The 27,834-nt window shown below is 42.3% G+C and overlaps 1 protein-coding gene across 3 annotated transcripts in view; it reads right to left on the bottom strand.

The window, feature by feature from the left end:
- PDE10A (phosphodiesterase 10A) overlaps positions 1-27,834 on the bottom strand; it is a 470,871-nt gene that overhangs the window by 304,230 nt on the left and 138,807 nt on the right. The window lies entirely within an intron of this gene.

Below are 27,834 nucleotides of genomic sequence, written 5' to 3'. Positions count from 1 at the left end.
TATAACAAAAGTACAATACAGTTGTAAATAAACAGTGCTTGGACAATTGTTATTTTCATATTGAACAAAATAATAAAATGAAATCTCTATCTTGTACCATATACAAACATCAATTCAGGTGGGGAAAACCCCCTTAATAAAAAAATTTTTAAAATAAATAAACAAACAAACAAACTTCAAAACACTTAGAAGAAAAATTGGGAGAATATGTCTAGTTTCTAGGAGTAAAAATCATAAAAATAAAGATTGCCAAAAGTGAAAATTTAAAAATTAAATGGGTAATAGATTTATCAGGGGAATCACTTCGTAAGGTATATAAATATCTAATCACTATATTGTACACCTGAAACTAATATAATATTGTGTGTCAACTGTAATAGAGAAATAAAACAATTATTAAAAAATAACAAAGGAAATAATTAAAATAAAACAAAACATAAGCAGCAAGACAATGCTTATTAATATAGATATAACTAGGAAAGGACAAGTACCCAGAATATTAAGAACTACAAATCAATTAAGGAAAGCATCATAAATCCAATAGAAAATGAGCAAAGGAAATGAAAAACAAGCAAACACTCAATAAACATAAAAATATGCATAAATCCACTAGTAATAAAAAGCCACAGTTATGATCACAAGTACTTTCTGTCATGTAGCAGATTGACATAAAGTTAAAATATCCATGTGCTTACAGATAATATTACCTGTATGTGGGTCCAGGTCTAATTGGTTAAATGACTTTGAAGGTATTCTAACAACAGCTGCAAAGTCCATGCACCTACCGTGTAACCCAATAACTGCACTCCTACATAACCAACCTAGCCTCAGAAATTCTCACGTGTATGCACAAGGAGACATGCACCAAAAATAGAAGCATCTTATAATAAAAACAAAACAAGAGGCAACCTAAATGTCCTTGCAAAGAAAAACAGACAAATAAGTTCAGGCATATCTGCACAGAATCTCATATAACACTGAAAAAATAAATGGACTAGAGTTACATGCCTACATATCAAAAGAACAAAGCACAGCAGAATAAACACAAAACTTCTGAGATCCAGGTTGTACGTTTGCAAAATAATACCAAGTATTCTTTAGATATACGTAGAAAAAGTTTCAAAACATGCCAGAGAATGACAAACACCAAATTTCGGACAGTGATTACTTGTGATTCAGAAGGAGAACAGTGAGACTGGGGAGCAGATCGTACTGGGGTGGCTGGTCTTCAACTTTTTTTATATCTTAACGTGGGTGTAGTTACATGGATGTTCATTACCCTATTCTTTATATCTTTGTGAAGAATGCCTGAAATAATTATCAATGCAACCACGACGGTTACATATCTGTGTGTATTCTGTAAGTAGAGCCTGGGAATCGCACTTTTGATAAGCATCCCAGGAGCCAGCGCAAGGGACCCCCTGAAACCAACAAAGGCCGTCTTTTCCTGATAAACAAGAGAATGCAGCGTCCCTCCTGGAGCGCAGGGGTGCACTGCAAGGCCGGCGCTGGAAGCCTGGAACCGGAGAGTACCGGTAACTGTGATTTTTCCTGTACATCCACAACTATAATAAAGTTTAATTTATAAATTAGGCACAGCAAGAGATGAACAACAACAACCAATATAAAATAGAACAATGTTAACAATATATTGTAACAGAAGTTACATAATGTGGTCTCTCTCCCTCTGACGACCAACCTGGTAACTAAGACCGCTACTAAGTGACTAACAGGCAAGGAGAGTAGACAGCGAGGAGAGGCTAGACAAAGGGTAGATTCACCCCCCAGTGTGATGGAGCGGGAAGGCACGAGATTTCATCACGCTACTGGGAATGGCACACAATTTACACTTACGATTTATTTCTGGAGTTTTCCATTTAATATTTTCAGATAGCAGTTGACTGTGGGTAACTGAAACTGGAGAAAGTGAAACTGAGGCATAAAGGGAAGTAGCAGTAAGGAATCGAGCTCCTTCCTGGCTCCTTATCCTCCGGGTAGGTCTCAATGGGAGACCCCTGCCACTTCTACCCATCTGCCATGGAACCTTCCACGAGCTTTCCACGAGCTATCCTGCTCACTGTAAAGACCAAGCAAGGAAACAGACCTACCCACCCAATAGGAGAGAACCAAGACCAGACACCCAGAAAAAGTAACCTGGGCCATCTTCCTTAAACATGAAAATTTTGGCTCCAAAAGGCCCATTAGCATTTAAGTGTCAGCTCCACTTTTGTTGTTTCTGCTGGTGAGGGACTCAGAACATAGAGCTGTTGAGATGGCACTTGCTGTGAAAATGGATACACAGGCCACTAGAAAATGCAAAGTGCTGAGACCTCAGGCTTTAGAAGAAAGGGAGAGCTGCGGTTTGGGTTCCGGACTGGAACTTTGTGGTGTGGTTTTCCACAGCATACCATGAGTGCATGCGAGCACACTGCCTCGGCCGGGAGTCTGAGGTTTGCATGTTTTTCCCCTTTCAAATCTTTTCCTTCCAACGTACTTCATAGTCGCTGATTCCACTAGCACCACCACTGCTATTTCAATGTCAAGGACAGGACAGAAATGTGTGTGTTTTCTCGACTGTGCCAAAAGAAGTAGTTAACTATGCGGGCTGTCGAAGCAAACTGTTCACAGCAACACAACTGCCAGCAGTGCTGCAGGGGCAGAGACGAGGGGCCGTTACCACCTGGAAAGGGGCACACCTCACCGCAGGACACAGGCAGAGAGGAATGACAGGCACAGAGGGTCAGGAAGCCCCGTGTGGGAATCTGAGCGCCCACTTGCCAAGGGAGTGTGTGTGTGTGTGTGAGTGTGTGTGTGTGTGATTTCACCCACCAGTGAAGAGGCTCCGTGATTAGGAAATAGAGCTACACTCCCTGAGGGACTAGCTGGAGAGGCAGAGAGTGTGGGTTAGAACTTCTAGTGTACGCCGTTGCTATTGTGGGACATGGGCAAGTTACTGAGCCCCTCTGCCTCAGTTTCCTCACATGTAATAAGGGGATAATAATAGCACCAGTCTTCTAAGGCTGCTCTGAGAATTAAATGAGTTAATACACTTTAGAGTAATATACATAAGAAGTGAATTTGACACAAAGTGCTCAGTAAAGATATGGTTACCACAACCATCACCAGCACCACGGTCACCATCACCACCATCAGCACCATCACAACCATCACCACCATTATAATAATCACCATCACCACCACCATCACCATCACCACCACCACTGACACCATCACCACCATCACCATCACCACCACCACCGACACCATCACCACCATCACCACCACCAACACCATCACCACCACCATCACCATCACCACCACCACCGACACCATCACCACCATCATCACCATCACCATCACCACCATTATCATCTATTCTAGCATCATCATCATCACCAACATCTATGGACTATTTCTTCAAGTGAAGTTATTAAAAAATAGTAAACCCAAAAAAGGTAACTGTAAAAACTAAACTATGGGTCAGGCCTCAAATGTTTCCTGGTGTCTATACCTTTATGCACACTTCCCTCCCAGTACACTTACAAATTAATTCTGGTCACCCCCAAATCTAGTTTCTCGACAATTTGTCAGTGTTTGAAAACATTTATTCTTCTAAATTCCAGCCTCCAAGGTTTTAAAAACACAGATGGGAAACATGTTCCCAGAAAACATACGCAAACAAATCATTATACCGAGAGGAAGGAATCAAGACTTAGTATTGCTAATACTAAGGTGACTAATAATAATGAGTGTGCTTTTGGAGACAAACATTGCTTTAGAAGTCGTTTTTTTTTAATTAATTTTATTGGGGTGACAATTGTTAGTAAATTTACAAAGATTTCAGGTGTACAATTCTGTAATACATCATCTATAAATCCCATTGCGTGTTCACCACCCAGAGTCAGTTCTCCTTCCATCACCATATATTTGATCCCCTTTACCCTCATCACCCACCCCCCACCCCCTTACCCTCTGGTAACCACTAAACTATTGTCTGTGTCTATGAGTTTTTCTTTCTCATTTGTTTGTCTTGTTCTTTTTGGTTTATATACCACATATCAGTGAAATCGTAGGGTTCTCTGCTTTGTCTGTCTGACTTATTTCACTTAGCATTATTCTCTCGATGGATCTCGATAGAAGTCATTTTTGAAAAAAATATATTTCAACTTTAACATGCCAGTTCTATCGGATGGGCAACCAACAGGTACTCATATGTGTGTAATGTTTTTGGTGGCCAAGCACACAGATCTGGATTCAGAGAGCAGTGAGTCCACTATATTCCATCTATCATGCGAGCTTAAGCAGGTCACTTCACCACCAAAAGCCTCAGTTTCCTTACCTGCATAATGGCAACAATAGCAGTACCTTATTCAATGTATTTGCTGGTTTAAGAATTAGATAAAACATGAAAAGCACTTAGCTGATCACCCTTCTGGGGTCAAGAACAGATACTTGACTACCGTCTGAACACCTACCTTACATCACACCATGTGACCCATCTAGAATTAGGACTTCTTGGGCACAGTAAATAAGCGTCTTTCAGATGGCTGTATTTTGATTTTTATGAAGAGATGTTGTAAAAAGTACATTTCTGTTTCAGCAATAAAGGTTTATTTTTAAAATTGAACAAAAGCCCCAAGGAGTAAAACGGAGCTCTATATAGACAGACATGCTTAGTCGATACCCAATATTGGAAGCTATTTCAAGACCACGTCAGAACATCACCATGGGGCAGTTTGTAACAGGGGTACCTGGCCATCAAATTTCACAGCTGTCTTAGGAGGCTACTTTCCTTAGAGCCATTATGAAGGAGAATCATTCTCAGGAGGGAAAAGGATTTTTAAATGTGACTTACATACTCAAGCCAAATTATGACAGTGAAGCCATGACTGCCGATGCCTTTGGTCTCTGAGAACAGTGGGCATCTGATCAGCAACGTTTCTTTTTCTATTTCTAAGTCAGTGAGGGACAAGGGGCTGTCCTATGTGTTTCAATAAAGCAATATTCATTCATGGTCACTTAGTAAAAAATACTGTCTTCATTGTCTTACAAATCACTTGCTAGTCTGCATTGTTACATAGGCATGGCTATTAGGAATAAAAGATGCAGTTGCACACTTTGTGCATGAAAGACATTTAAAGGTCACAAATGTGAGAAACTGTATTTACCAATACTAATTAAAGGACAGCTACTTGTCTGGGGAATATCTTCCAAGGCACAGCCACAAGAAATAACTCTTTAGACACAAAACGCTGAGGCTGCTGAGTAGGGTTAGGTGGCCCATGTCCCTTCCCCTCTGAGGGGGTGACGTTGGAGGATCCTCTCTTTCAGGGTTGTTTCTCTCCACTCCGTGCCCGGAATGGGAACTCCAGGCCGAGCAATGACTGCACTGCCTGGGACAGTCAGGAGAGCTAAGTGACCTGGAAGACCCATGAAAGACTATGGTCCGCAAACACGTTTGGCTTTTTCAATGTCATCACTCATTGGTTTTTCTTATAACAGAAATAAAATTCTAAGTGCCTGTGGCACTGTCACACACAATCTGCATTAATACAATCAGAGCCAGTGGGTAGGGCATTCCCAAAGCCCAGTTGGAGGTGCCAGGATGCAGAGGGGTGAGCAGTTGGCCTCTGGACACCTAACTGTGAGTCAAACTGGCACCTGTGCAGCTCCGAGGTCCATGTTCTCCCTGCCTGCCACCCCTGCCTGTTAGCCATGGGTCCCTCCTGTAAATGCGCTCTGTGATCCTGGGGGAATAGTAACCTTTGTGAACCTCATTTTCTTACCTGTAGAATGGGGAGTAAGACTTATTCATACAAATAATGTAAGTATACACACACACACACACACACACACACACATACATACATATATATTCAACCCATCAGAATAGTAATGTTAAATTCCCTCTGAAAGTACTCGGGTGGTTGCTTCCCTGTTTTCATGCTAACCAGCGAGTTAGGAGAAGTGGGAGAAAACCCAGATCCACGTCTTAGAAACGTGCCTCCTCGGAGCCAGACAACACAGTCAGCCCCTGCTTCCTCCATACTCCACTCCAGGTGTGAGCGTGTCAGGCCAAAGCAGGAATACATTCCTAAAAATGCTTCTCTTTGTCAATTAAACTCCTCTTTAAGATGTCCCCATGTCTTCCATTCACAGAAAACCAGATGAAACCAACCTGCCACTGGGGAGAGAACTCAGTCCCGAACCTGCCTGCGCTTCGCTCAAAGCCGCCTGCGTTCTCATGAAAAAGGTACTTTTAATGAAATCACTTAGTAGCAATTATTATTTCATGCTAATAGGGTCTTGACTCTCAACATATTGTAAAATAATAATTACAAGTTATCAACTTTAAAGTGCTTAATTGAACTTACTTATAAAACTTGTAAAATAAACACTTGCCCTGGGGATGAGCCCGGGGGGCATCTGAAGAATAAGCGAGTGTTTAAACAAGTGTTTCTTAGACACCTTCTCTCTATACATGTCATTCTACCATCACTGAGAAACAGCGCTATTAGAATCACTCTTTTCCTTAAAATACACACAAAAAGCAGGTGTCTAGTCTTCATTATGAAGTCATCTTCACATCTGTTCTTTACCTAGTAATTTGGGAGAATGCCTGATAAACAGTGATTGAAACTGAGGAACGCGATAGGGTTTAACATTGAGAAGACTATACAAGGAAAGAACGGTGGCAAGGAGGCTTGTAGAAGATGCGACAGGAAAGCAGAAAGGACAGCGCATTTGGAAGAGAGGCTGGACAGCAGAAACTGCCACGCTGCCGGATGGAGCTCTCCTGTCACCAGAGCAAATCCAGGGGTCGCCCCACGTAGTCACGGGACCCAAGCTCTCAGTGGAACCCAAATGATTCAAATAACCCCTGATGGAAGTAGGCTCTGGGGGGCACCCTGAAAATATTATTTGACAAAAAGGTAATGCCAGAAATGTTAGAAAGATTATTTTAAATGTTCAATAATAAAAAGACCAGTAAAGTTCTATTGGGAAGATGGAGCTGTCCAGAAACACCTTCCTCCAGCTGATTTCCTATTCTTAAAAATGTTTAGTTCGCTTTTGAGAAGGTTATGCATTCGACGTTGGTCAAAAGTTTTAAAAGTTATGAAAAGTCAGATATAAACAGTTCACCTTTCAACTATGTCCTCCATTCACCTCCACTACCCACCATGCCCCAAACAGCTAAACACTGTTATTTTTTGTGTGTATCCTTCCAGATTTTTATGCAGATACAAGAAAACAAGATGTGCTCCCCCTGTCAGAATACAAAGTTTTGCATCTTATATTTTTCTTTTAAGGTTTCTTTGACAACCTTCCATATTCAGTACACAGGCTTCATTTTTTTTTTATAACAGCATGAACAGGTAGATGGTAGATACATTACCGAACACAAAGAGTCCGTCCACGGGCGCTGGCAGAGCCAAGCACTAAACACCCGGAATCACATTGGAGAAATACTGGCTATTTTGTTGATGAATGGCGCCACCCAGGAGAATGGAAGCCAATGCTCAAAAGCCCAAACTCCACGATAGCATGTAGGGGCAAAATCACAGGACCCCGTGGGTTAGGGGTTCAGAGCCGTGCTGGGAGCTGACTGGTCAGCGGTGAGGTTAGGGTAACAAATCATTTCTTCAGCTCTTGAGGACAGTTCTGAGGTCTTTTCTGGAGTCCCTCTGTCTGGTCTCCTGGGAAAGTAGCCAGGGGGTCATTCTACCTTAGGGCTTAAGACCTGAGACATAACTTAGGTCAAGGTTATCTTTATGCTGCATTTATGCACTGTGGCCATTAGTCAGGTCCTGGCCAGTGTTTCCTGCTGCCACAGGGGCTGCTGATTATGCAGGGAAGGGGCAGAAAGATGGAAGGGGGATGACGGGTTTCTAGAGCTAGGATTTAAAGCTAAATTTACTCGAAGGCCTAAGAACCTTCAGTTTCAATACAGCAGACTTCATTTCAGCAGTTCCGTACTGGTGGACATTTAGGTTGTTTCTAGTCTTTGTTCTTGTGGAAAAAGCCACATTGAATCTGCATGGGTCAGGCTGGTTCAGGGGAGACAGCACTACACATCCTTTCAATTCTGACAGTTGCCAAACTGCTCTCCTCTGTAACCCACGAATGTGCCTGTTTTCTCAAAACCCTACGAGCTCGGTGGACTGGCAGGTTTTGGCGTGGTTTTCCTGTCCCGTGTGAAACATGGCCTCTTGGTGGGGGCAGCTGAATGTCTTCCACACATTTATAAATCACTATCTTTTATTTAATTAAATCACTATCTTTTATTTAATTTAAAAAAATAAAAAATAAAAATAAATTAATTAATTAAATAAAATCCTTATCTTTTCTGTGAATGTCATCCTTCCCGTCCACCTCCCTTTTTCTATTAAGATATTGGTCTTCTTCTTGTTGATTCGTGGTGCAAGTGGCAAATTGTTCTCTTGCTTCCATTTTTTCTTTTGCTTTATGACTTGGTTTATGCTGTGTTGTGAAAGTTTTCTTTTTAAGTAAGTTTCAATGTATCAATTGTACCTTTAAAGGCTTCTGAATTTTGAAATATAGTTAGAAAGGCTATCTCTTTGCTGAATCTGTAAGAGAATTCTCACATTTGTTCTAGAGTTTTTCTGACTTCATTTAAAAAGATTTAAATCCCTTACTCATGTGGCTTCATCCCCGGTACAGTATAAGACACTGCTCCACCTGCAGCTGTTTCCAGATGGCAACAGTGTTTTTCAACACCATTTATTGGCTGCTTTGCTCAAGTGTACTCAATTCCCTCGTGTGTTTGGACCTACTTCTGGACTTTCTGTTCTCTTACACTGATGATATCTTTTATATGTCTTTGTCACTCTGTTCTACTTACTGGCATTTTAGAATATGTTTCAGCATCTGGTAAGGAAATTTTCAGTTAATTTTGCCATGTGAGCTATAGAATTGCCTCATCTCATTTAAAAATAATTTTCTTATGTTTACTGGAATGATTTAGAGAAAGGTGGCAACTTCACATTGCTGATTTTTTTTTCTGAAAACAGGATACATTTATTTCAATTTCTAATATTTCCTAGTAAATCTCAATACGTTTTCAAGCTCATTTGTGGTTCCCCAGAAACAAAAATCTATAAAATGGCAGGAAACTGAAACATCACATGCATTGTTTCTTCGATGAGTGTATGTTCTTCACCAGAATTGTCATCATAACTAAGTGGAAGGTTCTGACAGATGCTAAATTATCTTAAGTTTTGCTGGACATTAAACAGTTACAATTAGGCTTCCTGTTTTCCCGGCTTGGCTTTCCAATTAAACACGGCCGAGTGTTTAATAAGGTCATCTTCACGAAGCTTTTGCACCGCCAGCAGTGCTGCAGCATTGTGTTTATCCAAGGTCTCCACTTCTGTTGCTTACAAGAGGCATTATTCATTGCTTGGAAAGTCCAATTCCACTTTGCATTACCACGTGGCGAAGTTTTGAAAAGCATGCATTTCCGTATATAGAAAGAAAAAGAAACGAGGTAGGCTGGAATTACTGCAAATGCAGATACAAATGCGGACGTCTGAGGAGATGTGATTTGGTGCCACACTGCATGCTGGCTGTGGATGCTGTGGGGGGCGCTGGGAGCCGGAGACCCACGTCTCATGGCGGGGAGCAACTCTGCGTGAAGCCCCCACAGCAGGTCCACAGAAGTTCTGAGACCCTGTCATCTGAGTGGTTCTCTCCAGGCAAGGGGGAAGAACTTTTCTGGTACAGGTCCAAAAATAAATTTTAAAAAGAAGATGGTACACAGAACAGAGTATTCTTTGCAATCTTTAGTGGTGGGGGTGGGGGAGTAGGTTAATAACCTCCGATGGTATTTGTTTTCCGAGCCACATCCTGATAGAGATTGGCTTGGTGACACGTGGCAAATGCAACACAAAGGACAGAGTTTAGGTCTTCCTGACGCTCTCAGCTGGTTCTCACTTGCCGTGAGATGGGATTGGTCCAGGCAAGGACCTGCCTGATTTGGGGGGACCAAATCATCTCTCACTGGAGTCTATTACATGGGGCTTCACTTCTCTCTCAGGGAGAGACAGGACAGGCTCTCTAACCCCTCACTTTGTCCCCCTCCACTGTGAAAACATGGTCCCACTGGTGCAAACTTCCCTCAAGATGAAGAAAAGAGCATGAAGGGTTAGCACACCACACAGACGACCTTGTTCAGAGGTTCCCGAGGATGACAGGCAGCTGACGGCACTTTTCAACCTGTAGGATGGACCATAAAATAGCAACATCTGAACGGACTTTTCCTAAAGGTGTGCTCATCCAATCTCCTCACTGAAAACATGGAAAACAAGACCTAAAGTTTACGGAGGCACCCAGACCATTGAGGTCTCTGGGCGTCGTGTGGGACTAATTCTCTTCCTACTCTCATGTTTTTCTCATGTTTTTAAAACAACACTTGAGTGGGCTGCAGAGTGAGCTCCAGGTTGTCTGGTAAGTGGATTCTGTTTTGTTTCTCCTCTGCTGCATCCCATGCAACGTGGCTCTGTACGGAATTGCTTGTACTGGTGAAAGTCGATGTCCTGAACCCACAGATATCAGTTTCATACATTTGCCCATAAAGTGACTCTGATTCTAGACCGAAATGTATGGCATTCCATCCCATGACTCTTCTCTAGCAATGATATTTTCCCCCCAAAGAACAAAGACATCCCCGAGTCGTTTTATGTTCTTCTCTTTCCATGTACAGTTCACACAGCAAGAGCGCCATGTCACAAAATTTTTCTTCTTGAATTGCAGTGAAACTGTGATTTAATGTATTCTTCCTTCACTGTCTCACAGCCTCGCCTTAAGAGTGATCCGAAGGCCAGCCAACGTCTTCCTCCTGGTCCCAGTGCCATGCACTGAAGCCACCAAAAAGCTACCCACATGCATATGCACACACGGGATTGCTTATGACTCATTTCCAAGCTAACTTTTCCCACACGTGGAACTGGCTGCTCAGCCAAAGTCAACAGTAAAGACAAAACGTGCAGGGTTACTGAGTGCCGCCCCCCCCACCATGTTCATCACCGCCCTTCAGCCGCTGGTCACCCCACTAGGTCTACTTACTCCACAGGACTTCAACTTAGTTCTTCTCTTTTTTTGGGGGGGGAGGGAGGTTGGTGGGGTTTTTTTTTATTTGTTTGTTTGTTTTGGGTAGTCATTTTTATCCCATTCCTTACTATCAAGTTTTAAGCGTCTTACAAATATTGTTTGCTAAATCAAACTTTATTTCTATAAGGAGTCTTACTATATACAAGGGGGCAATTTACAATGCAATCTATTTTCCGTCTTTCTGTGTATTTAGCAGCAGAATGACGGCGTTTGCGCCATGCTGGTGATACCCACACCCGCTGATACTATTACAGCATCGTTATTAGGCCCGTGTAATTGGCACTTGTGAGCATGCACACGCTGCTCTGGTCCTGGAGCGCCACTGGGTTCCCCGAGGGTCTGTCTGCCGTCGTGACTGCTCCCTCAGGGACAGGACTTCTCGTTGTCTTTCCTGTGTTTGGAAGGATGACATTGCACTTGGGAAGCACTGCTTCGCGTCCCTGGCCACACTGTGGCGATGGAGCTGGTGGTTTCTGCGTCTTCGGGACTCAGCGTTCATGGAGCTCTCCCTTCCCCCGTGGCCTTGCGCCCTTGCCCCTCCTGTGCCTGGGCCCTGCCTCCTCCCCTGCCTCCTCCCCTGCCTCCTCCCCTGCCTCCTCCCCTGCCTCCTCCCCTGCCTCCTCCCCTGCCTCCTTCCCTGCCTCCTTCCCTTCTTCCACCCCTCCATGCCTCCTTCAAACAGCTATTATTCATCTCAACTACCCCACTTCAAAGATGAGAAAATTGATTTCCTACTACCGGCAGGGAATTAAAATGCTACAGAAATTCACACGTACAAAATAAATCTAGTGTGGACCTTGGGAAGGGCAGGTGACTATTAATGCTCTTTTTTTTTTTTTTTTTTATTCTATCACCTGCTACTTGCAATATTTCTGCCGAGTCCATCACAATTTTGGGAGGACATTTTTCAATTATTCCTCAGTTTTGGTTCCATAGACAAGCCTGGCTTTTTCTTTAAATGAAACACGATCAACGTGAGGTTAAGACATCACGTCACAAATAGGTGCTTAAACATAGCAGAATAAAAAAGCATCAGTTACTACAAACACCAAAAGCTTAGTGCTTTGATGCAAATAATATAGATTTAAAACAACCTCTTATGTGAATACTTGTTATCTGCCATAATACTATAGTTAAAGAAATACCACTTATCAATGAAAAATGAGATGTAAAGTGTGCTATGAAGATTTGAAAATCACAATCTGACATGTGGCTAGAGCTGCCTCCTATGAGAGGTCCCAGTGTCCTTGCAAATAATCATCTCTGTAATAATTCGTGGTGGAAACTCACTGGGTGGGCTGTGAATGATGCCGTTTTACAGGTTCATTACGAGGTGCTGTCAGAGGTCACCAGTTTCTAATTTGGCACACCTATTCGATGATATTTTATAATCACATTATATAATACAACGGATCATTACAAATGAAGAGAATTTGAGCACAAATGTGTAACGATTGCAAATCAAGTAACTATAGCTCTATAAAAATTTCACTACACTTTTTTTCCCCTTGTGTCTGGGGAAAACTTTGTCCCTGACACACAGTTGTTCTCAGGGAAACACGTGGCACCACTTCTCCCTGTGGAATGTATTTCACTTTCTGCAGCCAGACTAAAGGAAATAGAGAAAGACAAAAGAAAATGGGGGAAAACGAAAACAAAATTCAAAAAATCCCACTCAACAACAAAAACTTTCAAAAAGTCCCAGAACAAGGAAAAAGGAAATTATTTATGCTGAAAACTGGCCGCAGACTACTACAAGTCTTGGTCCAAAATCTTGTGACTCCCTGCGCTGTGGGGGATCAGGATCGGAAGACGGTCTGGAAAGTGTCCCAGCAGCTGGAAAGTGTCCCTTGCTGCTGCTGTGGGGCCGGGTGCACAGCCCGCCCGCCCTGGTGCTCCAGGGCAGGCACCCCCACCCCGCGCTGACATCATCTGTCCAGCAACCCTCCAGGCTGCCCTCAGCTCACCTCATTTTCCTCTTTCCTACAGACTCCAGCATAATATTTTCCTTGACAATCTCACCGTGTATCCCTTTTATGTTTGGGATTCTGTTTAAACAGTGTGTGTCACCTGCAATTTCTTGTTTCCATCATATGTGTCCAGCTAAATAAGTGACAAGATTTGAAACAGTAGCAGCGGGCCAGGCTCACGTGCCTTTGGTCGCTCACACTGCGTGAACGCCTCACCTCGCGGTGCTGGTGCACCCTACCTAGTCTAACTGTGAGATTTTGTGTGTAGCAATGGCTGCCGCTTCCTGAAGGCGTCCTACACCCCAGTGCTTCCTCAGCAATGCACCTGCGGTAGTTCTTTAATCTTGACAATGATCATAACGTAGAAATCATTCTTATTTCCCTCTTATTATCCCGCATTTGACACGTGAGGAAACTGAGGTCCAGCATCCCTCAGCTAGTAAGTGGAGGAATGAGCAGCTTAACTGCTGGGAGGGGCTGCCCTCCCGGGACCAAATCAGCACTAGGCGCTCCAGGTCTGACTGCACCCAGTCCACTTTGGCTCAGCCATGGGAGGACCTGGGTCTCGAGTTCTCTGATAGTGACTGTTACCCTTGGGCAGCTTGATAGGTTTTTTAAATCTCACTTCTACCATCTGGACAATAAGGATATTTAGTACTTCCCTCAGACTCAGATGTACCCATGAAACGAGAGCTATTATTAAAACCAATTTAGCCAATCGCACTGGTTTAATCTAGTCTAGTGTCAGAAATCAGTTTGGAAAAAATCAGACACAGCAGGTGGGGCAGCACTACTATGATTATCCCTCTTGGAAAATCTACCAGCTTCAGACACAGCCTTTGTCAAGTTCTATAGCAATTAATGTAGACAATGAAGTAATCTCTTGCAAACCTCCCATTTCGATTGTTTAAGTATCTAGTGTGTTTTTCTAAAACATTTCCTCTAAAACTGCAAGAAAATATTTTTAAGGACAGACTTCGTAAAATGTCCATCGTGAATGACAACAATCAACCCTTTCTTAGTTTCTAACTGCTAGTGGCTTTCCCCACCTTAATTATTCTCTTGTCTGCTCAGCTGCTATCTCCGGAATAGCACTCAGGGGTGTGTACGCGAGGAAGCCGTCGGTAACAGTCATTGACAAGGTATGATGACTGCAAACACCAAAAGACTTATATTTCCCTCAGCTATCGCACATCCTGAGTATGATATGACATTCACTCATATTGACGTGAAATAAAATGTTTAGTCTAGAAAGAGCAAGCTTTTCTTGATCAAGAAAGATTCCTCCTGATACATGATCTCCTTTCCTAGTTACACATTGCTTTGAAGGCCTTAGCAAGAATGTTATTTTAAAGTTTGATTTGTCTTCTCCTCACTCTTAATTTGGCAAGGAAACCAAGGACTAGTGCTCACTTGAAAAGATCCACATAAAGTTTAGAAAACTACCTGGAAACCCAGCAGATAATCTGAAGACCGTTTTGCAAATTAAGGTCATCCTCCATGCAATTGTTTTGTTTTGCAAACTCGTCTGGATTTTTACATTTTTATGCCCCCTTCCCCCCCACACACTCACTTTCATTGCTTATTTGTTATGTGGAAAATGCTTCCTGCAGGCAGTTCGTCCAGGCTGGGCTTCTCTATAACTCAGGAAATGAAGTCACCAGGCCTGCAGGCTCTGCCATGGGTCCACCTCCCTTTCCGGACAGAAGCAGCCACTTCAGAGATATTTAAGTACAGATGTAAAGACAGTGACAAGTAAATGGAAATAAATGTGTTTAATAGCTTGCCAGCCCTCTCAGAATCATTCCATTTCCATTTATTTAAAACTTTAGAGACGTGTGAAAATCCTGTGCGGTTCAGAGCTCTTTTTATACAGCCATCGAAAGATTATATAACATGCAATTTTGACTATAAAAGATGCTAACTACTTGCGTCTTTCAAACTTTTTGTTGTTTTATAATTGAATTTTTCTGGCTCACAAATAACACAGTCACTTCTAATTTATACCTTCAGCTAAAGGAAAAAAAAAAAGATGCCTTCTCATGTTTTTACATAAAAACATGGACTTGATTCTGCTAACTCATTTCACTCTGACACTTACTTTTATCGATTTTTTTTCACTATTAGTATCCTGAAAAGACTGGGTCAGATAGCACTGAAAAAAATTACTTATTGTTAGCTTAGGTGGTTGAAAAAGAGAAACCAAGAACTATGTTTATATAAATATGTATTCATTTAAAAATATTTTAAGATATAATACATAAACCATAAAGTTAACCCTTTAAAAGCGCACGCCAGTGGGTTTTAGTGTATCCACAAGGCTGTGCAGCGCCCCCACGATCTAAGTCCTCAACACCTCAGAACTCCCAAGGGAAACTCCATCCCCACAGCAGTCACCCCATTCCAGCCGTCCCCAGCCCCTGGCAGACACTAGTCTCCTTTCTGTCTCTGTGGGTGTACCTGTTCTGGACACTTTATATAAATGGAATCACATATTGTGTAGTCTTCTGTGACTGGCTTCTTTCACTCACATAGCGTTTCCGAGGTTTATCCATATTTTGGCATGTATCAGGACTTCACTCTTTTTTATAGCTGAGTGATATTCCACAGCATGGATATACCATAGTTTGTTTGTCCACCCGTTGATGCTGCTCCACTGAACATTCAAATACAAGTGTTTGTGTGACTATTCCCTGTCAGTTATCTTGGGTATAGACCTAGCAGTAGCAGCTGGGATGGCTGCGTCATACGGTACTCCAGGTTTAGCTTTTTGAGGAACTGGCAAACCATTTTCCAGAGTGGCTGCTTCCTTTTTAAATTCCCACCAGCAGTGTACGGAGGTTCTAATTTCTCTGCATCTTTGCCAACATTTATGTCTGCCTTTTTGTCCCCCATCCTAGGAGGAGTGAAAGGGTATCTGATTGTGATTTTGATTTACATTTCCCTAATGACTAATGATGTTGAGCATCTTTTCATGTGATTATAGACCATATGTATATTTCTTAGAGAAATGCCTATTCAAATCCTTTACCCATTGTTGAATTGGGTCACTTGTCTTCTTATTGTTGAGTTTTAAGAGCTCTTTGTATATTCTGGACACTAGACCCTTATCAGATATATAATTTGCAAACATTTCCTCCTACCCTGTGGGTTGGTCTTTTAACTTTATTGATAATGCCCTTTGAAGCACAAAAGTTTTTAATTTTTCTCTTGTTACTTGTGCTTGAAGTGTCATATGTGAGAAAAAATTGCCTAATCTAAGATCATAAAGATTTACATCTCTGTTTTCTTCTAAGAATTTTATAACTTTTACATTTAGGTCTTTGATCTATTTTGAGCTAATTCTTGTTTATGGTGTAAGGTAATAATTTATTTTAAATGTGTTTCACTAAGCTCTCAAACTTTTCTGTATTTATAGGGAAATAGAAGATTATCTAACAACATTATAGCATTAGAACACTGTAGAAATAATCCTATCATGTAGTATTTCTAAGCACTTTTGAAATCTATCATATATCTTATCATTTCAATATATCACATAAATACATATGATATATGTAACATATATCTATATAAAGATACATAGATATATAAAATATATTGTTTAATATACTGCTTAATACATTATGTAAAATATATATGTGTGTGTGTATATATACATGTATATATATATGTACATATATATATATATATATATATATATATATATATATATGATGATAATCTAGGGTTAGAAACCCAAAGAATACTAGGAAGAAAACAGGAAGTCAAGATTGGCCTCTTAAATCACTTTTCCTTGAATGTCAGTTAAGGGCAGCTACTGCCTGAACTCTAACCAAAAACACTGTTGGGACTGAGTTTGAATCAGACCTTGCAATATCCAACACCGTGACCCTAATCATCTTTGTTCTTTTCACACTTTCCTCCCTTTGTCTAAAAGACAGCCAAATGAAACACACCAAGCACCAAGCTCCACAAAGACAAGTACATTCCACTCTAAGTGAAAACAGTACAAAGAGAACCGTGAAGTATTTATGTGTATTTTACGTTCTATTCTATAAAGAATATACATGAAACTGCATCTTTTCTATCATTACACTTTACAAATTATTACAGAAACTTTTCTATTTCAACTCAGTTTATAAGCCATGTATATTCTAGACTAAAGCTGTCCAGTGGAACTTTCTGTGGCAAACGGTGTCCTATTCTGTCGTCATCAACCATATGTGGCTATTGAGTGCTTGAAATGTGGCTAGTCAGACTGAGGAACTAAATGTTTAATGTTACCTACGTGTAATTAAGTTAAATTTAAATAACCACAGGTAGCTGGAGACTGCTGGGTGGACAGCACAATTTTCTTCTCTGGTAGATATAATGTGGTTTAAAAATGCACACATGAATTTTAGAGCAGATGGCACAGTCTACTGAAACTAACCGATTTCAAAAAAAAAGGAAAATGTTGAGCTATAGCTTCTGTAGAATTTGTATTGGTTAATTTAAACAGTGATACATATTGCTAGAAACACTTCCCCTCTCTTTCTGGCAAAGAAGAGTATAGGCAGACTTCTGGCTGAGCAGACCCTACACACTGCCAAGCCTGTAACTAAAATTAAGCAAAAGTTTAATTGCTAATAGTTTTTTTTATACCCTGTGAAAATCTTGGAAAGCACATAATCATGGAAATCACATTCAGATAGAAATGGAAAACATTAGCAAGTCTGTCTGTGAGCAAAGACAGTGTCTGACATCTAAACAGAGATTATAAAGCATCTTCTCACATGGAAGAGAGAACGGGGGCTTCCTTGGTGCTCTAAGGACCGTCTTGCCCACTTAGCACTAAAGCCTTGAGGCGTTTGTCTTTCTTATAAACAAAAGCATAAATTATTTATGCAACAGGCTATCGTAAGAACTTGGAGGGACTGTGCAGACATGTAGTCCTTGTAGATGAAAACATCACCCTTCATTTATTGTGTGATTTTGAGTTTTTCTTATAATGCCATTTCAGAAAATACTGATGGATGCATCAACACCTGAAGTAAACAGTTTCTCTGCTGAGGAAGGAAGCCTGGCAAGATGCGAGGCTCCCTGTCTGTTCCTGGAAAGGCAAACATTATAAATGAAAACAAACAATAGCAAACTTAAATGCAGAAGAACCAAAAAAAAAAAAAAAAAAGGTAGTTTCTTTCTTCTCAGGACTAGAATCGGGTTCAATGTGGGTCCACTGACAGTGAATCAAAAGCAGCCCCTCCGATGACAAGCCCTATTTCTCCTTGCTCAGGGACAGAGGAATTATTGCATAATATGTGCTCTATTGCAAAAGAAAGCAAACACGCAGGAAGGTGTTAAACGGGAAATGCAAGTTTCCCTACCAACCCCCAATCTCCATATACATTGCCCAGTAAAATACTTTTCCTTGTATCCTCCCAGAATGTCCTCTGTGAAGATATCTGTATGTAATAGGCACTCTTCTATTTCAAGAAGTTATGTAAGTTTCAAGAGCTTGAAGCCCTTGCTCTGAATTTCCACCCCAGAAACCAGGGACCACTTTGGACTCCCACTTCCTCTCCTGTTCACACCAGACACACCCTGTCCTCCCAGGAGGTTGGCACTGTCCTGGGTCTCATCATCCCTGCTCTAAAAATGTTTATTAGCCTTGAGGCTGGGCTGCCACCCTCTGTGTTCCCTCCCCGTGAAGACTGAGAAACTCAGGTGTGCAACTTCATTCTCTAGCCATGTGGTGTCATGATTTCACCTACAGGAGAAAGTGCGAAGTTAAGGAACAGAGTCCTGCCCTGGCACGTGCCCAGCCTCTGCCTGGAGTCCCGCCCCACTCATCCCGCTGAGGGACCCGCCGTCCTCAGCCACCCCTCCCTGAAGGGGGTGCGCTCACTCTGTGCCCAAGATCATGCTTTTCAAGTGAGCCTTGCTGCAGTCGGCGGGATTTGGTTTATACACTGGGGTTCCCGGGCAGGGGCGTTTGTGAATATTTCATGTCACACCCAGGCCAGCCTGTGGCTGAAAGACCGCCCCGAAGACCGGCTGCCTCTGTATTTACAGGACTATAAGGAGACCCCGAGAGTCTAGTGGGGCCTGTAACGAACGACAGAGTGAAACACGCGTGAAAGCCGACGCAACTTCCCGCTGTGGGGTCTGCAGGGCCCTGGGGGCCCAGGCCCACGGTCAGGCAGGACCGCATCCGGTCACACGCGGGGCCAACCGCGCGTGGTGGCCTGTCACGTCCCCCCGGCCCCGTCCCCGTGCGCCCTGCACGCCGGCGTGTTGTCCCAACGTGACTAGCGCTTTGCACGCTGTCTGGGCCTCAGCAGGGCGTGGATTTCGCAGGTCCAACCACCAGCGTCTCACGCACGCGGGGGAATGACCCGCAAGGAACTGCTGCGGACGCCCACGAAGGAAACAAAAATTAAACGTTTATTCTCACACCTTACGTCCCTCAATAGTTTTGTAAATGAAACAAATAACGCCTCTGTGAAAACAGCACAGATATAATTTCAAGATCCTGATCTCTGTCAAATCTCCAATAAGAAAAAGAGACAAGGACAAACCGTGCAAGCCCCGCCCCCGCCCCCGCCCCCTCGCGCGGCCCCACATCAGCACCTGCGCGGACGAGCAACCTCCCAGCCCGCGGGCCTGCCAGGCCTTGCCCCCTCTGAAGGCCATGTTCACCCGCCCAGTCTGTACTTTGTTCTGTTCCAAACACTTCTCCAAAGCATCCACCCTAAACACTCGCGTTTCCGGGAAGCTGAAATACTGTCTAACCCTCATACCTTATTTAAACGGTGCAACCTGCTGTGAGCGCCCCCGTTGGCAAGACAAAGAATAAAGCCTGTTGTTTAAAGAAAGGCTGATGAGGAAACTGCAGACTTTGGAAGGATGAGATTTCACGCCCACGTGGGATGCAGTTCAGTTGTTAAATCAGCAGTTAGGCTAAAGGCTCCTTTTATGTTCCCCATGTCTGTATATTCATCTTTCTCGCAGAGTAAAGCCCTAAAAGGTAGAGGAAGACACTCCCCCCTGTGACTCCCCGTCAAAGCCGGGTGCCTCCTGAGTTCCCTGGGATCACACCCAGAGGCCTCCGCCTGCAGGCGGCCCCCTCACAGGGAGAGAACCCCGCCACTTCCCTTCTCTGGGTCACAGTGTCCTCATCTGTAGATGGCGCTGGGAGGTCCTTAGGGCCCCTTTCTGACTCTGATCCAATGATTAGGGGCACTTCTCATTGCACATTGTAATTTGCACTTTACTTTCCAAAAGAACCGAGTTAGAAGAAACTGCTGGAAAAGGGCTCTGACTCTTTTTATAGTAAAATAAGTAAGAAAAGCTTGGGGGGGGGGGGACAGTAAGGACATGTGCTAGAGTGAAAACCCTGAGGGACAGAATATTTCAGAAGCAGGGACATTTAACACTAGGAGGTCAACATCATGAACCGGCCTGACAAGTGCATTCCTGGGCCTGCATTCGAACCACCATTTCCAAAGAAATCAGTTAAGTGACTTCTTTGTCATTAGATAAATGATTCTTTCAACATACTCATTTTTACCATATCCCTAGGCCAAATCATTGTTTTTGAAAAGACCTGCAAAATGATCTGTGAAAGCACATATCCCTCTGAATTTTCATTTCATATTACTTCTGGTTCAAATTAAGGACGTTTTTTACTTATTTCTATTCAAACAACACAAATGATTATTTTAAAATATGCACATGCATATCTGGTCTCTTCCATCTTTGGCAGAAGAAATTATTTTTTCTGGAAAATATCATGTCTCTTGTTTATATATTTGAGGAGTGCATGTTGACGTTATGCGTCCCCTCAGAAAGTTTCCATGTCTGAAATAATGTTCAACAGAAAGTTTGCTTCACGTTGCTGTGAGAGGCAATATTTGAAAAGTTGTTCTTATACTTTGTGATGACAGCTTGTTCCCTATTGCTTCATTACTTTTTTCATATGCTCAAATAAGAGTAAAAACAAAAAAATTAGAACTTTCTAATTTCCAAATACTTATTTTTTTATTTTACAAATCAAATTTCAGAAAGTTCAGACCTTCAAGTTTGCCAGGACATAACCAAAAACTAATAATAAGAAACAAAAGTGGCCTCTGACTCAAATTTATGTTACATGAGTTCCCCGCTGATTAGAAAGCCAGCTTAGGCTAATTAGTCTATTCGCAAAATTTACGTTAACAGTATATTAAAAAGCAGGACCGAAAAGGAAGGAGAGGGATTCCAGAATCTTGGACAAGTGCAAAAAATAACCTTGTCGGTTTGACAATAAATAAATGAACCAGAACCACCATAAAATCTAAATGTAAGAACACAAAACCACATGGGACCATTCTCAACAGGGAAAACCAGCTCTCAGCCCCTGGAAAATCAGAAAAATATTATTGCATCACAACCAATCATAGGATTCAACAAGCACATTCAAGGTGTTTTTGTTGTTGCTTTTCTTTAAGGCTGAGATGTGTTTAAGACATTCTTTCAGAAAGACTTCCTCCAAAACTTTTCAATAAAAAAAAAAAAAAAGATCTGGCATTTCAGTTGTCTGGGAAATTCACTTACTTGTAACAACCGTCTTTAAGAATCCACAGTAATTAGAAGCCTCTCAGATTTAAACACTGTCTCACTTTGAAAGCCAAGTAGGAAAAAAAATTAAAGGAAAGTAAAACGTCAATGTATAGTGGAAGGACTTCTAAAAACGAAACGGCCGTGCGAATGTGACTTGGACGTGATTATATGTAACTTTTGTGCCTTCTTTACATTTAATTTCAATTCCACTCTGAAAATTACTATTATATGTAATTTCATTAACAATGGTCACCCCAATAAATTAAAAAAATTACTATTAAATGGATTTGCAACAATAGACATGAGAAATCTCTCTCTCTCAAGAAACGGGAGAACGCAACTTGTAAGGACACACAGAAACAAATGTGTTTTTATGTGTATTTTGAAAACACACACAGAAGGACTACCTACATACAACTTGTTCTTGAATGTATGCAGAGGGAGCCAAAAGAAATGTACATACATTTTAAGAAAGGAAAAAACTATTAATTGTAATACTCAAAATATACTGATAACAAAAGATGAATTAAAGTCACGTCTGACTTCTGCAATTACAAGAGGGGATCAAAGTGGTTTCCATCAGTGTCCAGACACTTCTGATGACGGTGAACTACTGCTTGAGCATAGATAACATCTCTTAAAATGTATATACATTTTTTGGCACCCCGGGTATGTAGAGTGTAATAATGGCCTGGAAACAAACACACCAAATTCCTAGGAGTCATTGCTTCTGGAAGATGAGGAGAGGCTGGGATTCAAGCTCTTCCGTGTTACTGACAATCTTTACTTGAAAGAAAAAGATTATCACCTTTTCCTTTACTTGAAAGGAAAAGAGTATTACTTGGAAGCTAATGTGACAAAACCATAACTCTCAATTCTGGATGGTTGGAATATAGCTCTTTGTTTTATTACTTTTGTTACTTTACTTTTTTTTTTAAGTTTTTGTTTCTTTAACAGTTCTTAAAAAAAAAATAAGTCCCAAATTGCTACCAGCACTAAAGCACCAGCTTAGGCATGATATAGAATGGAATGATTTTAAGAGCTCTCATAAGCTAATAGCTTCACATCTGGCATCTTCCTGGACCATCCTTTGGACACACGATGTCCAAAAGACAGGTACAGACAAACCACAAGCATGCTGTGACATGCTGTCAGGCTGAGTGGCAGGCTCATGCTGCTTGCTGGTGACTTTTAAAAACAACTCACATTCTATCAAACAGAAATGTGACTATTTCCAGCTGGCCAAGTGGGGAAAAACTGTTTTTCTCATCTACCTCTGTAATATTATCTAGAATATAGTCGAGGGAAACAAGCACACCACTGAGAAGCACTCGGAGGGCTGGCCTGTTGCTACAACAGGCGTCTGGATGCCAGGTAGAGACCCGCCCCCGCAGAAGTGCGCACTTTCCCACACGGACAATGGGTAACAACCCCTCGGGCTGCACAATAGCACCCACCATGACACTTCCTTAGCAACTCCTTTAAACCCAGACTTGGAAATCATCCCTATTTTGGCAACAGGATGAGTATTTGCTGCTCATGAACTTTTTAAAAGGTCATCTGCTGAAAACAAGCCTGCTTCCTTTGACTCAATCGTCCAGCCTCCTCCCTCCATTCTTGAAACCTACCCATCAAACTGAAGACACAAAACTGAATTTTTCGAGGAAAAAAAAATGCACTTTTTGCATTTTTTTAATGGGAAAATGAAATCTCATCTTAGAGATGGTAGAAAAAAAAGAACGAGTGCGAATTGCCCATATTTTATTACTTTGCTACCGAGTAACAGAAAGAACGAAGCAGGTTAAACAAATCATTTTGCTCAAGCAATTGTAAACTTTTTTGGTTTATCTTTTAATACCAGTTATTAAACTATACCTGTAAAGGTCATAGTTAGCAAAATTACAAAATTAATTGATATTCCCATTAACTAGTACTAGAGTTTAAAACTTATGCGTAATGTTCAGCAACAAAAAAAATGACCAATGATTGTATTATTTTATATTCATATAAAACTCATTTGAATAATGAATTTAATCAGCCTCCACATTGCAAGCCTTCAAATAATTGTATCATATTGGTATATTTGAGAATAGGGAAAATTTGCCAACAGTATTGAGTTCTTTTTATTTATTAACTATTTTCAAACATCCCACTTGCTGAGAAAAAAAAATAAACTGTTTCTTATCAAAGATTTTTAGCTGTGAAATTCACACTAATTAAAATGAACTTATTTTTAGATTGCTACTTGTTAATTCTATAAATCAGACAGCTTTTTCTTACTAATTATGACATTTATAACACACATTTAAATTTTTCTAAAGTATAAAAAGGCTACAAAAATAAACAAATCTGAGAAATGCATATAAATTCTCTGCTTCCCTTTCCTCCTAAACTACAGGAATGTCCAACAAGACCCAGCAAATTCAGAAGCTGATCCCATCAGTGGCCATTTTTGCTCATTTCTATGAAATCAGAGTAATGCGGTGCAATGTACCAGGCAAATGAAGGTGTGATACATGTAAGAGTTGCTCTCACTTTAACTCATTATACAAAAGGGGCTATTGTTGCCACGCATATAATAATTACATGTGTATCATATACTTGACCTTAATAATAGCATTAATCACTTTGAATTAAGTTTTGTGCATTCCGTGAAGGTCACAAAGCCTTCCCACCACTGTTATTGGAAACAGAGCTGTATGGAACGGCCCTCCTCGCTCCCTGGGCTTCTTCCTCCCTCCCTCCCTCCCTCTTTCCCTCCCTCCTTCTCTCCTTCTTTCCCGTCCTTCCATCCCACTGGGGCCTTGTATTCAGCCCCCATATACATCCCAGATCCCAGAGGTCTGGTCCCTGTTCTGTGAGAAACTCACAGACAGGTCAGCAGAGTGGAGAGGGCATTGGTGGGGTAGGTGTCATGCCATTTTAGAGATGGGGAAACTGAGGCTCAGACAGGGAAAACAACTAACTGTCTAAGGTTAGAGCACATCAGCAGCTAAATCTCCCAGCTGTCTGTCCAGTAAGTCCCTTTTCCTCTACCTATAGAGCTGCACGTTAGAAAAGCAACTATCTATATTTGTGTTTTTCTCTCATTCTTTTCCCTTTAAAAATAACCAGAGGTGGATATGAATTATGGAGGCAGCGGAAGGAGAATCTGGATCCTCTGCCTGTGACCTTCTAAACATTCACTGAAACCTGGATTTGCAGGCTCGTTTCCTGAACAACAGTGTTGGCCCAGAGTTTGAGTCCCAGCAGCATTGGACCTTTCCTCACAGGGTGGGCATGTGGGGGGTGGAGAGCAGGCCGGACCCGGGCAGGGAGCCACCTTATTGGACAGGAGACTGCGCTCTTGCTTTTGAGTTGCAAGAGAGCTTTACTGTTTTCCAGAATGTATATTTTTTGAGGGTACTTAAAGGGAGAACAAACAGAGATTACGGGGGGATTCAAGGGGGGCCATCGGCTGATTTTTCTCCTAAGGCATGAGTTCATCAGTTTCTTTCTGCTCTAGCGGTCACTTTCACATATGACCCTTTCCTAAGGAATGGTTATGACAAGGCCTCACAACAAAACACTGATGGTTTAATCCTGAGAGCACAGCCAGAATCTCAGCTTGGCAATTAATGGCAGCCTATCTCTAAGAAGGACAGACTGTGATTCTAAGCAAGATGATAAATCCCGCGAACTTTCTGTTAAATATACGTAGGTACTCTCCTGTTATCATCAAACCCTGTTCTAGGGAAGGTGCCAGATGTGCAAAACTATACAGACGCCCAACGGATGGATCCAGTTGAATGGGTCAGCACCCCTGGGGCATTTACAATTTAATTGCTATGACTGAATATTTAATACACACAAAAGAGTACATGTGTAAGACACAGAGGAAAGTTATAAAGCACGATAATAAACTGACCACCGTGAAACAATCAAGCCCAAGATGAGACAAGGACATCTTGGACTCCATTGCATCTGCAAGTCTGCCCCTCCCAATCCCGAGGCCCTCCGTCCCCAGAGTCTGTGTTATGCGTTACCTCCTTTAAAAAAGTTTTATCATGTATGTAGGATAAATATACATCTTGAACGATACATTGTTTAGCTCCTCCCGGTGGGGTGTGCAGGTGCAAAGAGACCACGTCCTACAGGTGAGTCAGGTCAGGCAGGCAGAGAGGAAGGGTGTGTTACGTGGCGGGGGTGACACATGAGCCAGGCACACAGGAGAAGCACACACACTCCCTGGGGAACGTGGGGAGCTCCAGATTCCTCCACAGCTGCTTCACCAGCTGCTCGGAAGCTCCCCTCCCTGCTCCCTCCATCCTTGCCCTCTTCCGTCAACACCTCTCTTCTACTGGCTCACTCTTCTCAGTCCATAACGGTTCCCACTCTCCACGGTGCTAAGCAGCCCTCCCTCAGCTCTGCGCTCCGCTCAGGTGGGGCACCACGGGTGCTGTGCCGGGGTGACACCAGGCTGGTGACAGTCCCCCCAAAGGCCATCAGTGTTCAGCTCACTAACAAATCTGAAGGCTTGCGTTACTGGCTATCGTGAACCCCTCGGCACTCTTCCCTGTGCTTCCGTAAGAGCGGCATACGTGGGTTTACTCCAACCTCTCGAATTTCCCATTTCCTCATCCCACCTCCAAACAACGGATGGTCCTCTAGAATCTGCTTCCATCCTCTGCCTTTCTCGGCTTATCTCTTTCTCATGAATTTATTTGCTCCCACAGCTTCATCTCGATGACTCTGTTCATGACTCCAAACAATTTACTTTTTCTCCCCGAGCTCTCATCTCTCTTACCAACTTCCTGGTTGGCATCTCTATCTGGGAACCCCCAACACACCTCAAATTCAAGATATTTACATTTGTACACATTATTTTTATCCTAGAACTCACCCTTCCATCCAGTTTCTCTGTTTTCATGTCCAGGATGGTAACCTTAGACGTTATTTTGAAATCTCAAACCTTCCTCACCCTCTAACTTGACACGTCACCATACGTAGCCTGCCCTGGCACTTTCATTTCCCTTTTGTGTGTTCCCTCTGGTCCGATCTCATCTCCACCTTCCTGATTCAGACATGTGCCCTGCAGCGGGTCCTCTCTGGTCTGTTGTGTTATGCTCCAGGTCACCAGATTTATTTCCCGAGGCACCACCGTGCTTCTCCTATGAATCGGTGTCTGGAGGAGGCTCTACTGTCCAGACCTAATCCTCCCTCCCGGCCTTCTGCCTCTCGTTTGTCAAAATCAACCTTACAATCATGACTTTTGGGCAACTTGCTATTCCTAGAACATGGATTTGCATTGTTTCTCTTTTTATTCAGGGCACAACTTATGCTGGGGATGACTCTGATATCATTATCATTTAGCAATTGGAAAGAAAGTTCTAGCATGCTTACGGTCTGTAAGTCATTGCACTTGGTCTTTAGCAAAGAGAAATTCAAAGTTCAAGTTCACCAAGATGAAGCTTATAATCAATAGAATATAGTAGCAGAAAGGGCACCATTTACAAATTCTGAGCGCTTCCACTTCCAGATAAGAAGGTGTAAACACAATTTTGCTAAAGGCAGCTATAAAACTTGGAGAGACTGAATTAGGTTTCTGAAAATTAGACAACAGCCGATGGGTCGAGGGAAATACCTCTGAATTGGCAGTGAGTTTGCCATGTTCCCTTTGGGGTCCCCCATTAGACTAGAAGACAGTCTAATACCTGGAAGTAGGTATCTGGTACCTTACACCTAAACCAGCTTAGACAGAGGAAGCTCCAGAAGTCCTCTCGTTCTGGGTACAAGAGCGGGAAAGGAAAGCCCTAAGGCTCAGGAGAGTGTGGCAAACACACTTCCAGCTCTTCTCCTTGTTCCCCAGTCCCCAGCCCCCAGGCAATCTTGTGGTGATGGCGCTGGTGGCAGTTACAAGCCACCCAGAGCACACAGGAGTCAAAACTCCAAGGGACCAAGCTTCCCCCTCCAATCAGTGCAGCTGTGATCCCAGGGGCGCGGGGCAGACTCTCCTGCCTCTTCTTTTCCAGCCTCCTCTGCTTGGCCCCAGACGTGGAAAGCAATATGCAGACGCAATCCAAAATTACTCAGAACACAACTTGCATGGGAAAAGACAACAACCAATGCCAAAACACAGATGATAAAAATACGTCAAAGCAGCTACTACACA

This window comes from Rhinolophus hipposideros (assembly GCF_964194185.1).
Source record: "Rhinolophus hipposideros genome assembly, chromosome: 3".
Classification (NCBI taxonomy): domain Eukaryota; kingdom Metazoa; phylum Chordata; class Mammalia; order Chiroptera; family Rhinolophidae; genus Rhinolophus; species Rhinolophus hipposideros.
This window is presented reverse-complemented; position numbering and strand designations above follow the sequence as displayed.